Source organism: Choristoneura fumiferana, chromosome 4 (genome assembly GCF_025370935.1).
Source record: "Choristoneura fumiferana chromosome 4, NRCan_CFum_1, whole genome shotgun sequence".
Classification (NCBI taxonomy): domain Eukaryota; kingdom Metazoa; phylum Arthropoda; class Insecta; order Lepidoptera; family Tortricidae; genus Choristoneura; species Choristoneura fumiferana.
The window spans coordinates 13,669,095-13,687,983 of record NC_133475.1 but is presented as its reverse complement, the minus strand read 5'-3'; the positions used below and the strand labels follow the sequence as shown (position 1 = coordinate 13,687,983).

The 18,889-nt window shown below is 36.3% G+C and overlaps 1 pseudogene; it reads right to left on the bottom strand.

Moving 5' to 3' along the window:
- The window catches only part of LOC141427191 (lachesin-like), a 20,764-nt pseudogene extending 2,302 nt beyond the window's left edge, over positions 1 to 18,462 (bottom strand).
- Positions 18,463 to 18,889: the final 427 nt, after the last annotated feature.

Sequence of the window (18,889 nt, the reverse complement as noted above, 5' to 3'; positions counted from 1 at the left end):
TTCGGGCTAATTCGCAGCCCGCGCGCGGTTGCAGCAGCGGTCGAGTCGCGTGGCTCCTAAGAGAAGGACTGACACTGGCCCGAAACATGTCGAGCTAAATTCTATTTATGACGTGAGTTAACGGGTAAAATATCATTTAATATAAACAGCCGTGTCATCTGTCCATCACAATCTTGAACACAAATACTTATACCGTAAGCTCGGGGTACTTTGGCTCCATTGGAGGGTTACTTGCCCATATGAAAACCCACATAAGAAGGTCTAATAAACAGAAAAAACGTGTTCGATCAATAACACAACCTCATGGCAAAGAGCGATATTCTCAAAGCAATTAAAACCAGGACCGAGTTAGGTAATCCCAAGGGCCAAAGTTACCCTACATGGCCAAAGTACCCCGACCTTACGGTACTAACTACTACACTAACCTTGCGTACCAAATGGCGTGATTTCAGACGCTGTATCAGCAACGATGTTCATCCTCTGGATAACTACGTAGGTAAACAAAATTAATAAGTATTAGAGCAGACCGCATTTTAAGCTTCAAACATTATTTATAGAATTTCTTACCATTTTTGCTTTCTGGTGCTGGTTTTGGCATAGCTACAAAAAACAATGTAATATCAATGAAATGTATCAAATTCGTTTAAAGTTGAAACGCTCCTCCGATAAAAAATATACAAAGTTAAAAGATAATTTTACTAAACCATCTAAATGTTGCCTCTAAACGGCACTTTGTAACTTTCTGGAACAAATTAATTTACAGACATTTTCATATTCTAGGTTCGAGAAGGAAATGATAAGACGTTATGTAAAATAATAGCGCAACTCACGATACAATTTGATGGTGCCCTCGGTGTCACCTAAGGCGTTTTTCGAGACACATTTGTAGGCACCGTAATCCGAGCTCATGACTCGTTTTATCGGCAGTCGGAGCACTGACCGGAACGCCCCGTCGAACTTCTGGGGCTCTAAACCCCCTCCTACGCATAAAAAATAGAAGCCAATTTACAACGATTCCAGGCATAGGCTTATCCTTTATGGAACTAGACATTTGTAAAAGATATTCACGAGAAATAAGAATCTTTAGTTACAAACATTGTTTACAACCCCGTACCGCCCGTGTCAAAAATATATCGTTTACACTTCGACGGTCCCCGCGAATAAGCGTGTACTCGTAATGTCATAACAAAAAAATAAAAACGGAAAAACTGTAATAGCTCTTCACCTGACGGGTTAAGTTTGAAATTTGAAACAATATATGAAGAAAATACAAAACATAAATACACCAACAGTTACGAGTATACGAGTATGCCTCGAATGAAATTTAAACTTTTGTGAATTAACCAGAAAATGCACAAAATACACATTATTTTTATTCTTGTGAAATAGTATTTGTACTTTTATTTCAAATTTGTTTTAAACTTTTATTCATATTATTATTATTTAAAGCGGCAACTCCGTTACATTAATGTTTAAATAGGAAATTCGTTTTGATATTAATTGTTAATAAACGCTTGACATTCTTGTGAATTTTTGATATCACCTGTTTTGCTATCATACTGTTGCAGTTTTTATTCCTGCTAGTTATATATGCAAAAAGAAATACACACTAAAACTTGGAAACTGTGAAGAACATAGGCTATTACACAAGCTAATTGAATCGCGTGCATATTTCATGATGAGACAATACAAAAACGTGCAATAAAATAAATGACACGAATAAACGTGTAAAGTAGTTTTACACAAATTCCAAAATACTCCGCACCGATGATACACGTTTCTTATTGTTTAAAACAGGCAAGATCTATGTGTAACATAGGTATATTATTTTATTCGTGCGAATTTTATACTTTTTTCCCTAGAAAAACATTTACATTGCCTTAAAATACCTTATGTATTATTATATTTACTTAAAAAAAATCAGATGATCCGTTATAGCTAAAAGAACGTAATTAAACAATAAAAAAATCGTGTAAAAGCCATTACACGTTTGTTCGCGGGGTTTTCAACTTATTTAAAAAAAACGGCCAAGTGCGAGTGCGCGCGACTCTTACATGAAGGGTTCCGTACCGCCGTACAATGTTGTAAAAACAATAGATCAATAATAATTTTTGTTAAAAATTCTAATTTAAGCTTTTTTTGTTGGCTGTACTTGTTTTTTTTTTGGAGTCGTCAAGATGAATCAAATGAATCCAAACTCGATGCGGTCGTGTCGTTTTATTACAGAGTTCCTATGGCCAACATCTAACTTCATCATCAGATCAGCTCTGCGTCATATATGCGCAAAATTTCATTTCACTTCAAATTTAATTTGAAATATTAATTCCATACAAACAAACATAACTAGTTACATTACGAGTAAGTACATTACAAGTAAATAAAAACATGAAAATAAATGCAAGCACTAGGTGCAAGTATCCTACTACCTATTATAAATGTGAAAGTTTGTGAGTGAGTGAGTGAGTGAGTGAGTATGTTTGTTACTTCTTCACGCTGAAACGGCTGAACGGATTTGTATGAAATTTGGCGAAAAGTTAGTTCATAACCTGGATTAAAACATAGAATACCTCTTATCCCGATATTCCCACGGGTTAGGGATAAAATCTCGAAATAACAACCGCTGGGCTTAGAGTCATAAAATTTGGTATGTAGGTAGTTGGAAGTCTGAAACAACACATAGGCGACTTTTTGACCCGATATTCCACGGGATACCAAGGGATAAAATCTTGAAATAACAACCGCTAGGCTTAGAGCCATGAAATTAAGTATGTAGGTAGCTGGACCTCTGGAATAACACATACGCTAGTTTTTATCTCGATATTCCCACGGGATAGTTGTAACTAAGGGACCCCATAGGTACATCCCTGTATTAAAATTATTATTTTGTAATTTTTCTTTAATTGAAATTTCAGCACTGGGTTTAGAGTCTTGAATTTTGTATTCACAACACAACCTCAATGAAGACCACGATATAAATTTTGGAAATTTCCAGGGGAATTTTGTAAAATCCCGAAAATTTCTATTGCAACTACCAGGCCGAATAGTTTACGCGTGCGAAGCCGCAGGTAAAAGCTAGTTTTGAATAAAGAACAATTTTGAATTCTCAACCGCTGAATGAAACACGTTTCTTGTATGACGACCCCCTTTGATTTTTAACTTTATTTTATTTTTAGTATTTGTTGTTGTAGCGGCCACAGTAATACATAATCTGTAAAAATTTCAAGTGCCTAGCTATTACGGCTCAAAAGATAGAGCCCTGTGACAGACGGACGGACGGACGGACGGACAGACAGACAGACAGACAGACAGACAGACAGACACAGACAGACATACAGACAGACAGACAGCGGAGTCTCAATAATAGGGTCCAGTTGTCACCTTTGGGTACGGAACACTAAAAAACAAACGAAATCGTAGGATCTTCCTGTGTGGTGTATTGGTGGTATTTATTTATAATTATTGTCACTGTAATTAAATAAATAAGACTTGCTTCGCATTGGAAAATATCGTAATTTTACTCTTATCTTCCGCTCACAAGTTAGCAGAGAGAAATCCACAAAAAGAGACAAGTCCATGCTGTATGGAGAAAATTATTGCCTACTTTAAGTATCTTAACTTTTACAACTGACGATAAAAATATAAAATGAAATGTCCGTTTGAGTAAATGACATTAATAAAATTGAGTGGTTACCAAATGTCCATTACTACTTAGGTACTTATCGACTATTGGCTTATAGACGGTCGTCACTTAAACGTTTATATAATAGTGTCACACGCAATGATACTTCAAATATTTAACACCGTGACATTTAGTATATGTAATAAGAAGGTCAATATTTATGTGGAAAAACTAAATGATGCTTTTTTGTGAATTATGATTTTTTTCGGAACAGTAGGTATTTAATTCAAGTTAGATGAAATCTAGAAACTATTGAAGACGTACAAGATCTACGAGTAGTGAATAATGTTTTGTTATCGTATTTTTGTCGTGAAAAGTTCGTATTTGTCTTGCTTTCTCAACTAGCTTAATGAGGTTTACTGAATCTAATTGAGAAAACAAGATAAATACGAACTTACCCGACAAAAATACGATAGAAAAACATTATTCAATAGATCTGTAGTTAAACGTTTGTTAAAAATATTTAGAGAAGTTTAGAGTTAATACACAACATCTTGGATGTGTTATTTTGTATAAATATCCCACTTACTTGTGAAAAATTTAATCGAAGAGTTATGATTGGTTTTTTGGAGTCTTTTTGTATTTTTTATTTCAACTCCAAATTTGTTACTTTTACGGGTATCCCGTGAAACCATATCGAAAATACAAACTGAGACATGGATGCACAGAAAAACCAGAAAAAGAGACCAGCGCTGGGAATCGAACCCAGGTCCTCAGCAATCCGTGCTGCGTGACTTGCGGAGTGTGGGGTGCGTGCGTGGTGTGCGGGACCTGGGTTCGATTCCCAGCGCTGGTCTCTTTTTCTGGTTTTTCTGTGCATCCATGTCTCAGTTTGTATTTTCGATATGGTTAATCGAAGAGATTCAAAAGTTCTGAATCACAGAATAACAATTCAAACAAGGACCTGAATCTCATCACGTTTTTTCGTTAAGTTCGGTCACCTGTGATCCGTAGCGTTTATGAAGCGTAAACCACACATAGGACGGCAGCGTTTCGGGAGCATGTCGGGTCGGTAGTGCAGCGGGTCTTTTTACGCTCACGACCCGCCCTGCGCCCGCCGTCGGTGTGTTGTCGTTCATATACAGCCACGTAAATAATCCGCCGCACTTCCGACCTGACCTGCTCCCGAGCCGCTTCCATCCTATGTCTGGTTTTTATGCTTAAGATTAGGGATTGGCTCTTCAATTAATAACTTACCCACGGAACAATTTCTCCATTGTCCCGACTCCCAGTAGCTGACTGGTTTGGGATAAGCTTCCGTGTCGCACTCCAACACGAGGTCGGAACCCAGCGCCGCTCCGACCAGCTGGTTTCTTATCGTGATCACTGGCGGAACTAATAGGTAGAAGAATGTTAAAGTTTATAAGTTTTTGTAAGTTACTGTTATGAGCAAAGGAGTTTTTATAAATAGTGTGCAACAGTAGATGGACATACACGTCCCAAGAATTACAAGTGCGTTACAATTAAGCATACAGCTAAAAGGAAGAAGGGTTTGAACTGGGGGAATTGCGATCTCATCATCCTCATTTCGATCTATATACGACCCACTGCTGTGCACACTCTTTACTGTTAAGTTGAGATAGTGGTTACAAAATTCATAATATAAGCACATTATTATTCGTTATATAATTCGTAGATAAGCACATAATGTTCCTTCTTAAAATGCACCTTTATGTACTGTTTAAGTTATGTTGTTTTTAAATCTGTCGACAATTGCGGGAAGTAGCGGAGCCTCCTAACACAAGTATTGTCATACTTACCCAGGGTGCCTGCCCACATTGTATAAACCTAGGTATATTAAGTTTTAAAAATAATCATTATTTGATTTGATTTTATTTGAATATTATTTAGATAAGTACACTATAATTATTAATTGGGCACTCTTAATGTCTCTTTGATGAATACTTACATTCGACAGTGAGCAATATTCTCTTGCTGACTGTAGGGGGCACGCCGTTTGACGCTATACACAAATATGCTCCAGCGTGTTGTCTGCTCACTCGACTTATGTTCAGCACGGGGCCTTCTAGTGATGACACTACAAGAAAATTAACCCTGAAGTCGTCACAAAATTACTGAGTTACATTAAAATGCCTTTATTACTTACTCAGGCTAAGCTATTTTGGCCCACTACAAGTAACGACCAAACTATTCTGACTTCAAATCTAATTTGTGTTTGGTTTACTTTGAAACATTTCGCTTAAGCATTTTGTGCGTATGCATCTAAAAATCTAGACAAACTTTATTATATCAAGAATGCTTAGTTTGTATCAAGATTCAAAATGCTTACTACATTTACAGTCGATAAAACTGCATCGCATACCAAAGTTAAACCTGAAGATTAAATTAATGTCTTGGAATGTTAACATGACATTTGCAGCTTCAAGGTACTACCCTGATACGCGATTCAGTTTCTTAATCTTATTCCCCTTAGTGGCGGCCTCAAGGCTCGGGTAATTCAGTTTCCTCCTAGCGCCCGACCTGGCGCTTATTTACATTACAACTGACCTGACCGTCAAAATTTGCAATTCGGTACAAAACAATAAGTACTTCAGTATTACCCTGTATCCCATCCGACAAAGTGATGGATTTGGAGTGCTCTCGTCTCCAGATGATCTGCGGCTGTGGGGAGCCCGTGGCTGCACAGGTCAGGCTCACTGAAGCACCTTCACGCACCGTCTGGTCTCGACTCGTCCCACGGTCCAGGATATCTGGCGGTACTAAACAGGAATGAAAGTAGATACTAGTGAGGTTTTATGTACTCAGTATTGGACTAATACAAACGAGATCCTATACATCTTTATACAAGTTGTATACAAAACTTCAGCAAATGGTTGGATTAGTTTGAGTGGACAACATTTAAAATAGGTTTGAAATCGGAGTTTTTTCGATTTTGACGCAATAGGTACACTTTGGACATCGTTTAATGTAAAAAAATATTAGGTATATTAAAAAATTTAACCGACTACAAGAAAAACATGAAAATAAGTTTCTACCAGTCTGAAGTCGGTGCCTCAGCACGAGCCAGCAGGAGTAGACCTATAGTCGTCTACCTCACCTACATACTATTTATACTTCAATCACTCCTACAGGCACCGACTACAGACTGGTAGAAACTTATGTTCATGGGTTTACGTAGTCGGTTAATTTCTTGTTACAAATTTTTTTTTTCACGCTTTTAAGTGTACCAAAAAATACTAAGATACGATAGTTTAATGTCAACTGCTCCTCACCTTTTACGAAAAATTGCTTTTTCCGATGCAGAGACGTTCATTATTGAGGAGTCCTGGTGCTTCATCACCCGTTCCATTTCACCATAATGCATTGCGATGAGCATAAATTGCTTAGCAATTGTGTTAAAGTAATTGAAATTCAACCCGTGAAATACGTCATCAGTTCCACTTCACCACATGATGATTTTCAAGAGCAAATGCACGAGTTACTACTAAATAATAATATATCAAAATTACTATAGATGTTCCTACAATATTTGAAGAGTTCCCTCGATTTCTTTAGGATCCAATCATTAGATCCTGATTTGGTGCTTAATGGGACCTAATTGAAAGTCGAAATTCCTATCCGAACGAAAAAAACATTTTTCAAATCGGTTCATAAATGACGGAGTTCTGAGGTAACAAACATAAAAATATACAACGAATTGATAACCTCCTCCTTTTTTTTAAGTCGTTTAATGAAGACATTTTTGAATGACAGTAAAAAGTCCTAAAAAAGGCTGTTCGTTCAGTCTCCTCAGTCAAACTAAACCAACCATTCACATTCCATTAGTGGAAGAGACCATAGGAATTTTGAAAATTGTTTAGCAGAGGACCCTAACACCTTAATAATTAAAGCTATAATTCAAATGGCTTTATGTGCAATCTATATGTCGGCGGCGATCGTAAAATGCGCCAGATCACGAAATTCTGGGCATATCGTGAAATGGCGCCATTTCATGAATTGGCTAAGGGACATTCGCCCTATCGTTCAAAACTCACCGTTTAACGATTTGCTTAGTGAGGTTTAAGCAGATCATGAAATTCCTAGGCATATCATGAAACACCGCCATTTCATGATTGGGCTAGTTTAGGCAGATCATGAAATTCCTAGGTATATCATGAAACGCCGCCATATCGTTCAGGCACTTCGCTGGCCGCTGCCGCGGCACTCTCGCTTCGCTCGCTCGGCTCGTGCGTTGTGGTCACAATTCATGCTAACCACTCCTCGCTTCGCTCGTCGTACCTAAATTTTTCTGATTTTTCGGCATATCACGGCTCTAATCGACCTGCCATCATTAATCATTTCTCAGGCACATCGTGATATGCATGGCCAACTTTAACCATATCATGAAACGGCGCCATTTCATGATATGCCCAGGAATTTCGTGATCTGGCGGATTTTACGATCCGCTGCCGATATATACAAGGTGAGTTTATCGCTCCTTGGTTCTTCGTACCCACAAATAAAAATTTAATTCCATAATATAACACACAGCCATTAAGTTTTCAAAAAGTATTTTATATATCTCAGTATAGTCTGAATTTGCCATACTATCCTATATATTATTATGAGATAAATATAATTATGTTGGTACAGATAAACAGTGTCACATGCAAGTATATTTCTCTATCTAATTTTAAATTTTAAACCTTTACAACTATTATGTAAACGTATGTTTATTGTTCGATGACATGCCGCGTGGGAACTATAGCCCAAGCCCTCTTGTTCTGAGAGGAGGCCAGCAGTGGGACGTATATAGGCTGGGATGATGATTGTCTAGCTTTCATTTATAAAAGGGTATGATTTTTATTGATCACTCAATAATTGCGTTTTCGGCGACCTAATAAATAATATCTGTTCCTATAATAGTAGATCTGTCACGTAAATTATATTGGGTTCCAAAATAATAGATGTAAATTACACCAACTGACCCAGCCCCAAACTAAGCAAAGTTTCTTCTATGGGTGCTAGACACTAGACATACGTACATATACTTAAATACATACAAACATCCAATACTCAAGTACCTACTCTACTACAAACATTTATATTAATCATACAAGTATTAGCAAAAAAATGTTCGGTTCTGGCACTGAGGGTCGCAGTTCTACTATAACACTCCTTCTCGCTTCGCTCTTCGTCGTTCCTAGTGAGACCTGCCTTAGTAGAATAGGTAGAAGCATCGAATTAACCCTGTTCTAATTACATAATAGGCTTTATGCGTTTGATATGTTAACGTTTAACTACCTGTGATTCACGCGCACGTAGAATTGAGCATGGAAATGCTCATCGTAGAAACTCGAGGTGCTAACCCCGGCTCAAACCAACGACATGCCACAATTCCGTACTTGAGAGGCCATAGTTTAAACTAGCCTACTGCGGCTTTTTCACACCACAGTCTAAATAAACTTCTTTTGGTATTACCGAGGTATTAATCTTACCGACTACGTCAAGGTATCCAAGCTGACTTTTCATAGGGTCTGTGTTGATCTGACACATGTACCAGCCCGGTCGGTCTCACGCAGCTCCCGGATGTGCAGGAACCAGGTGTGGTCCCCGTGTGTGACGCCGACGCGTCGGCTACGGGAAATGACGTGCGACTGGATCGTGAGGATTGTCTGTGTGTCCACGCGCAGCCACGCCACCTAAAGGGAATATATATCTGGTAAGGCAAACAAAGATGATACTCCGGTCTATATTCGTCCTATTGCTGGCCATAGGCCTCCGTTCAGAATGAGAGGTCTTGGACTTAAGTTTCTACGCTAGCCCAGTGCACACCACCATTAAAAACAAGATGGTTAAGTAAAATGCTTTGCATGTTCCATAACTAAGCAGTGCTACGTAAAACACCAAGACAATAAGAAAACGAATGTGTAGAATAAAAGTTACCGTTATTTAATGGTATAATACAGCAACACAAAACATCCATACTTTAGTCAAATATGTCTGCCTAAATGTAGGTAGGTATAGGTACGTGCTACTGCTTGGCATAGACCTCCTCTCAGAATGAAAGGGCTGCGGTGTAATTCCGTCGAGGACTCAGTGCAGAGTGGTAATTTTACAAACACCATTAGATTTCTTGCTGGTGTGCAGGTATTTAAGATGTTTTCCTTCGCTGCAAACCTCGTGGTAAATGTTGTAGAGTTTGGCCCCACCCACGATCCTTTACTTGAGAAGCCATTTAGGTAAACCCACTAAACCAGCGTTGCCAAATCAAAACTATTGTTCCCATTTGGGAACTTTTGAGGCTTCACCAAAACTTCTGCAGAACTTAGTTTCCATCGGAACTTTCGTTCCGTTTATATACTTTTTTAATGTATAACTAGCTTTTGCCCGCGACTTCGTCCTCGTGAAATAGTTACTTTGGGAAGTTTTTTTTGGGATACTTATTTTGCAGATCTTCTACGGTTTACTGAGAATAACCAATTTTAATAAATCTTTATTTTGCGGGTAGCCGCACTTAGCGATATTATCTTCCCCCTCCCCCTTCTCCGCGCTGCACCAGCACATCGTCAATTTTATTCAATATAATATTTTTAGTCCCCGTGCTCGCGCGACCTGCCTACGAAATTTGGGTACATTTACAGAGACATTACACTGTTGTCTTCTTAGTAAATCAATATTTGATGGAAACTGTTTCTACCGTGCGGGCCTGACTTTTTTTTTTTATTAACAAAAATATAAGCAAATCGTTGCAGCGTTACCTTGTATGTGGAGAGATTGTGTACAGTGCAAGCCAGTATAGCTTCTCGTCCCAGTGGCGTGGTCACGTTCGCTATGGGCCCGGTGAAGCCCGGCTCGTCTGCACAACAATTTAAATAAATTAAAGCACCGGTATTAAGCACTGACTTACCCTTGGTTAACACTATCATGAGGCCGAATTGCGTTTGACCGAATTAGCGTTTGTACGCGAATTGGTTAAAACGTTTTTCGGATCGGATTACAGATTTTTTCCAAAAATGTTTTTATATTAACAGAATACTTGTGACAAACTGACAGACGCAGTGTTGGCAGGCCTTTTATTAGATAGACTAACAACATTGCCAGTATTGTGGGCAACTGGAGGATACAATTGGCTATATTCATTGAGACATTTCAAATAGGACTTTCGTTCAACTTTCTTCTCTTCAGTAGACTTTCGAAAGATGATGATGATTCGTGACAAATGTAACTTTGGGCAAAAGTTGCCTTCCGTCAAATGTTATTCGGTCAATTCATAAGACACGAATCATTCACTATTTCCCGCTGAAGTCGAGCCCGTCTGTACAACAATAAATTCATCAAAGTACCGGTATTAAACTCTGACTGACACTTTGATCCTGGTTATTCCGTTCAATTATTTAACTTTGGATTTTATAACAATTTTTCAATCAATGGCGTAGTCGTGTTAAACTTGGGGATTTATGTTGAGTACAAATTATTAATTTATTGTGATTGGAATATCATTTTAAGTGAACAAATTAATGGAATACGAGTATGTCGTGTTGTACGGTGCCCAATGCTAAATTATAGAATTACACATATGTAAAGAAAAACATTAACAGGCTGAAAAATTATTGAAATAGGCAGTAGAAGTAACAAGAGTCAAGTTGTAAAATGACCAAATGATTTAGTTACAAAGTTCAAAAAAGCTAACACAAATCAGGCTTCCTTAGCCATGTTATTGAGACGTCCAAAAAAACGACGCAGTTCAGATAGCCCTGGTACTACCGAACACGAGAAAAGAAAGACCAAGACCAAAAGCGAATGAGCTCAATGGTAGTCTACCAATCTAACCTATGTACCAGTTGGCTCGTGACCACGGCTGCTGATGTGGTCGAAACGTTGAGGTAATTTTTACAATAAATTTAAGTCCCCAGATATATCACATATCCATTAAAAATTGCCAAAGCTTAAAACATAACCTAACCTAAACTAACCCATGACTTAGATGAGCCCAACTTTGAGAGAAAATGATATCCCGGGATAGATCGTCCCCGGCGTATTAAAAAATCAAGCAAATCTGACCCTAAGTATTATGAAATTGTAATTTTTATTGTTCACACGTCTAACGCAAGAACGTCGAACATTTTAGAAAACCGGCCAAGGGCGAGTTGGACCTGCATACGAAAGAATTTTGTACGAGTACATCCAGCATTATTTAGATCGTGTAAAAATGCTTTGCCCATACAAATGGGAAAACTCATTGATTTTTAACTTTATTTTACTTAGTACGTTTTAGGTATGTGATATAACGCATGTATAGTAAGAGTACCAAGTGCTAAAGTAATAAAATATGTACGTACTAAACAATGTTTAATTAATAAAAAAAATAACAAGACTCGACCACACAGGTACCTACATAAATTAAAACTTTAACTTGTTATAAATGCGCGGTGACGACATACATGCGTTCAATGAATAAGTTTAAATTATTGTATGAGTCTATTTTTGAAGAGCAAGCCTGTAAGAATGTTTATTTCCAAGTAATGAGGTGCCCATCACAATCATTTTCTTCCCACAACGGTGCGACTGAGCAAATACCAAAAAGTCTCTCTAATTGCTTGGCCTTGAATGATAAAAGCTGTATCAATTTCAGCAACAGCGATCAACTTAGCAGAACCAGTCAAATTACATCCTACGCATTGCTTTTTGCTGAGTTAGTCATTGATCACATTGATTGATATTCAATCATAGACCTCTAAACATACAACCATATTTTAGATTCCTATTTCAGTAAGCCTAAAGGCTATAGTCCCTTAACAGAACAGCCATGTTAACCTGTCGTATCTTAGTTAATCTTAAGAAGAGTTAATCAAACCTCGGGCGATTAAGCGCCACATCAAGGAAGTCAATTATCTAAAGGGTATCGTTTACGAAACCAAAGACGTTGAATATAACGTTGATTTGTGTGGATACGCCATAACACAATCCATATGATGTAGAACATTTATATTTAACAACATATTTTCAGACTTCTAGATATAACATGCTGTAAAGGCAGACGTTCATAAATGAAACACATGCAAATTAAAAGAAATGAAGTCTTTCATAAATCAAAGTAACTCAATGTGTGTGCAATTTTATTTAAAACATTCATTAAAATTTTTTTTTTTTTTTTTTTAGCTAACTACGCTGACTTCATGCTGTCAAGTACATCGACTTGCCTTATCAGATATCACAATTTTATGAAATTTAGGATTCCGCAGCCAAAATGGCAAAAACGGAACCCTTATAGTTTCGCCATGTCTGTCTGTTGTCTGTCTGTCTGTCCGTCCGTCCGCGCTTTGCTCAGGGACTATCAATGCTAGAAAGCTATAGGTATTTTTCACGGATATATATGTAAACTATGCCGACATAATGGTACAATAAAAAATAAATAAAAAATTTTTTTAGCACGGACGGTCCACTATCCTAATAATATTTTATTATATTAAGAAAAACACTTCTTTATGATCTTTTCATATGTATTTCAAATCAACTCGCTACGTTGGCAGCTCGGATACAAGTCTTCTTTTTATTATATTTACTCGCTTTGCGCACAAGAGGACGGATCTCTTTCTCCTTTGCGGAGACCCAAACCTCCACCAATTTGTAGTGGACGGACGGTCCACTATCCTAATAATATTCTATTATATTAAGAAAAACACTTCTTTATGATCTTTTCATATGTATTTCAAATCAACTCGCTACGTTAGCAGCACGGATACAAGTCTTCTTTTTAATACCCTTGCGTACGTTCAATATTATTATTCAAAAATGGAAATATGTTGCCAGTCTCAAATCAACGGACGCAAGAAGTTAGTACAATACCTCCCATAGACGTAAAGTGGGGGTGATTTTTTTCTCATCCAACCTTGTAGTGTGGGGTATCGTTGGATAGGTATTATTTCATTAGGGGTTTTCTAAGACGATTTTTCGATTCATTGATATTTTTGCGAAATATTCAACTTTAAAGTGAATGTTTTCATTAAAATCGAGCGTTGCCCCCCCTCTAAAATCTTAACCGGTGAGTGGAAATATTTGGAAAAATTGAGGATGGTTGTAAGTATATCAAACTTTCAAGGAAAACTATAACGGCTAAGTTTGCTTGAAAATTATTAGTAGTTTTACTCTTAAATAGCAGGTATAAAATATACAATTAAAATACGAAATCTTTAGAAAAATAGGTATACTAAAATAGGTAGGTATTACTTAATTTTATTCGTAATGGCTACGGAACCCTATTTTGGGCATGTTCGACACGCTCTTGGCCGGTTTTTTTTAATTTCCAAATGTGTGGCCATTTCTATGTCGGTCAGCAAAGAAAAGGGGAAAATATTAGACCAGTGACGAATAATTGCCAAATACCCTCAAATTAAGCATGTTCTGTCAAATTAATTCGGCGGCACGCGACTATTTCGTGTGTAACTACATAGACGGAATCAGGTCAAACCGTTAATGAGCTTAAAAAATAGTTATGACCTTTCTCGTAATACACACCACGCTCTTACAGCGTGTTAAGTTCTTGGACTGAAAAGCGTTGAATATTGATTTCAACTCAATTAAGGCTTTTTATACTTAAAGTAGGGCTGATTTTGTGGCGAGGTAAACAACAGTTTTAATAAATACCCCCTAAGTTCATTAGTATCAACTTGGCTCGAGTTTATACCTAGTTTTATGCTTAAGATCGGAGCAACTTACCCGAAGAACTATTTCGTGATCAGCCTACAAAACGTGAAATATTTAGTTAATACTCATTCTATATTTCTAATTCTATACAATATAATGCGTTCACTTTTTTATTGAAATGAATAAATTGAAATTTAATATACGAACTCGATGTACAGAAACCCCAAAATGGTAATGTTCAAAATTATAAATACTCTATTATTATAATAATTAAAAAATCTTTCTAATTAAAGTATATTTTTTCTCAAAACAAAACAATCAACGGACTTTAAGTATAACTTAAATTATAATTGCTGAATAGATTTTGAGAAAAATTATATAGGAACATAGAACTAACTTTTTCACACATAAAAACACAAAAAATAATAATTGAAATCCACACCTGTTTTCTTTAAGGTCATTAAACAATTGTAGAGATTACTTGTTTCCAGTGCAGCGTAGTTACTTGTTTGGCCTGTTCGCGTAATTTTCTGTTTAAAATAATATGCTCATAAAACAAGTTTTTTCAATAAACTTGTATTTAATACTCCATCCCAGGAGTCCGCATTTATTTATGCTTAGGCGAGACCTTTTCGCTCACTCATAAAAAAAATTATTTTACTTATTTTTAATTTATTTTTTAATTTTTATATGTCATATAGCGACCCGCCCCGGCTTCGCAAGGGTAAAATAAATAAAAAATTCCAAGTGCGAGTCGGACTCTCGCACGAAGGTTCCGTACCTAAACAACACTATATAAACATTAGCAAAAACAGCAAAAAAACACGTTTGCTGTACACGTTTGCCCCCTTAAATATTTATTTTATTCTAATCTGATTTATCTGATTCTGATTTAATTATTTCTTTTTAAAGTGAATGAATATACAAATAAATATTCTGTGAATATTTCAAGCAACCTGTTGCCGTTATGAATATCCACCAAAAACGGCAATAAAAATCCCGTTTGTTTTATGGAAGCCCCCCTCAAATATTTATTTTCTTATGTTTTTAGTATTTGTTGTTATAGCGGCAACAGAAATACATCATCTGTGAAAATTTCAACTGTCTACCTATGACGGCTCATGATATACAGCCTAGTGACAAACAGACAGACGGACAGTGAAGCCATGGTAATAGGGTCCCGTTTTTTATTACCCTTTGGCACAGAACTCTAAAAAGATATCTAATCAAGGGCACTTCACACACATTTTTCAGCATTTCTCAAAAACTGGATTTTATAAAAAATATTACGGAAAAAAACTATTTCAATGTTTTTTATAAGTTTTACACTGATGGTTGAGCATAAAATGGCATATCTGATTAAATAAATAAATATGAATGACATTCAATATCTGTGAATTTAATTAATAATTATCAAATATGTGATAACCAATTTTTTCTCGTCACATACTAAAATAACTATAACTACGAAATAAAACAATTACTTGTATAAAACACTAATTTATTGCGTAAAATATTAATTTATTTACAAAATAAAGCCATTCTATAGTCTTTCACTATTAAATAATACGAGGTTTTCAAAAATACTAGCGCACGGCAGCGGTCACACAGTCAAACTTGAGTAACTATAGAATGAAATTTCTTCAATAGTGTTATCGCAGCCGTTAATAAATGGTATCCTTGTATATTTACGAACGCATTTTGCAAGATTGAGCAAGCCAGATATAGTTCTAACGGTTTATATTTATTAGTGAAATACGACACCTACCAAACACCGGGAGCCGGTCGCCCGCCACTCAACGGAGTTTTTTTTTCAAAATGGCCGTGTCACTTGATAGCAAATTTTAAAATATGGCGTTGACACCCGAAGGGTTATAGATTATGTACTTCTACTATTTTTGTAATTTTTGTGTGTATCATGTGTGCGTCCAGTAAACTGTTTTCATTCATTCAACCTTTCGCCTAACAATATCAGATAAACACCGGTAGCAAAGTTCTATTCCTAGCTCCACTAAGTAACGTAACTGTATCGGCATAATTTTCTAAACGACAGTATAATGGGATGCTAAAACTAGGCTTATTGCCTTCCGCTGCTGTCACAGACATTACAAGCACCCCCTAGCAGGCCTATCCTACTAATTGACTGCACGTCAACCCATCGTAACAGATAGGGGAAAGATTCCCCATTCATTTGCCTTAAAAAGTTTCAGGAAAAAATGTTTTTGAAACATCTTTTTACCAACGATACTTTATTGTTGTATTGTCATTGAATTTATGTGAAATTTCTGTTCAACCGGGCCATCGGCAGTTACAGGTAAATCTAATAAAATAATACATTTGAGTAAGTTGTTGTCCAAGGCAACATTTTCAACGTGACAATACATTTTTAACATCGTAGTCTACTATTTTAGTAACTCCTGTACGTGTAGGTGTAGGTACTATTATCTACGTAGTCTACATATTATCTAAACCAAATTTCAAGTCAATCCGATTACTAGAAATGGTAAAAATCAACCAAATCCACCTAAATTAAACTTAAATTATAGTACTAATAATTTAAAGTGTTATAAAAAGCAATGTACAAAATACTAAAAGATTGAAAAACAAAAAAATATCTTTTTCTAAACTTTTGTTCTTCGCCTGCATTATGCATAAGTACCATAAATGCTTCAAATTTAGGGTTCCGTGTCTCAATAGAAAAAACAGAACACTGTCAACAAATTGTAACATCTAGGTCCAGATAATTATTTGTTACATACAGAGTGCGTGAGTGTGGTTCGCAATCGCCGGTTTTTAATACATAACGCAGTTTATTAGACCAATATGAATGTTGTAAATACAGATCGAACTTTAAAGGAGTTGCTCCTGAAAGCTCATGAATAACAGATGCAATTGATAATGACAATATTATCTGAGCACTGTAATAATCATATAGGTACGGAAAGTGTAAGTTTTAATCAAAATACAACTGACAGAAGAGCAAACAAACATGAAAACAAATTGAAATTTTATGTTTGTCAACAAAATGGCACGCGTTCGTAAAAGCTTGATTTGTCAACAACACGGAAACGGTTGTTATTTTAAAAAGTCAACGTTCATTTTCCACAAAACAAAAGTACGGAGGAGGGCAAACGTTTTAACAATCACGGTATTTGTTTATGGTTATTTCATTATTACTAGAATAGAGTGTTGATCAATCTTTACACTGTTATTTAATCCAGCAACCGTGTATAATTTAATTTACTAACACAATTAATATTGCAATGTTTTCATTCAAAGTTATCTTAGTCAGAGTGGTTTATTAGTAAACAAGCGTGAGCCAATTATGGCTCAAAGGTAGACTTACAATAAAATTTTGTACCAGTGTTTATTTGTCTTAACTTAACCAGTTTGATTATGATATGATAGTAATGAACAAATTTTATCACTCGCAGTACTAAATAATATGTGATTAAGAAAGCATCATGTTGCTACATTTTCAATCTTCATTAGACGTTAGTGAGTCTATGGCAGTGATTTATGAGGAACCTTTTCCTTGTTAATCACTACAAAATTAGTCGATTTTTATTAAATAGGTATTCTAGGTATTATTGGTTAATGTGACAGTAAGTTTTCAATTTAAAAAAAAAGCAGTGAGGTAAATAAAATAAATCATGAATGACTTACGAGTTGTGGCATCCGTGCTTCCTGCGAACAACCAATCCAAAACTAATAATGCCAAAAGCATTTTTCCATTCTTCAATAGACTAACATCACCTAAACCGTTCATTTTTTGTACTGTGATGTTAATGATTTTTATTAACGGTATTTTTTATCATTGATTACAAAAATAATTATAACGCTAGCCCCAAGTTGGGCGCCAATTAGGAATACATGCAAAATGCAAATACTGTTCGGTGTTCCAAATAAAATCGTTAGATTACGTCTTTCTTCGAGTGAAATTCTACTAATGATCCTTTTGTATTGAATAAAAATAAGTTTGTTTCCAAACTGGAGAAGCACGTAACTGTAACTTTTTATCGTTGAAAACAAACTGAACCATAAAACACACGTTAAACGCTCTTTTCGGTTGCATTCGACACACGCAAAGAAGTGATTAAAGGGGCGGTCAACTCTGGAACTGTATAATATTTTCCCGAGAACTCGTGAAAAGTTTGGGACGCAACATCTGGGCCGCGGTTTGCACGCGACCGGCGCTGCCGGTGTTGTAATGATAACTGGTGCAAGCGGGCGGTGTGCACCGGCCGGCTATAAGCGCCACCTCCTTTGCCTATCGCCTTCTCTTTCCCTCGCAACCAAGGATTCATAAAACAACCCTCAAACTAATATTTCTTATTACGATATACGACTTTAATGTCTTTAATACAACGCGTAATTTTTTCTCTAGACGCAGAACCGAAAATTTTAGCCAAAGGTTTAGTTTTCTTAATAACTCCTGGCATTTAAAGTCTCTGTAACTACTCCCTCGCGTACAATACGAAGATCCGCCTACGGTGATAGGCTTAGCACAAATGCAAATTTAATGATGTTATTTTCCGTTATAAAAGAATATTTTACTATTTCCTGTAAGTATAAACTAGTTTTATGTTTCGCTGGCTTCGTTTTCCTGTATGTGGCTAGATT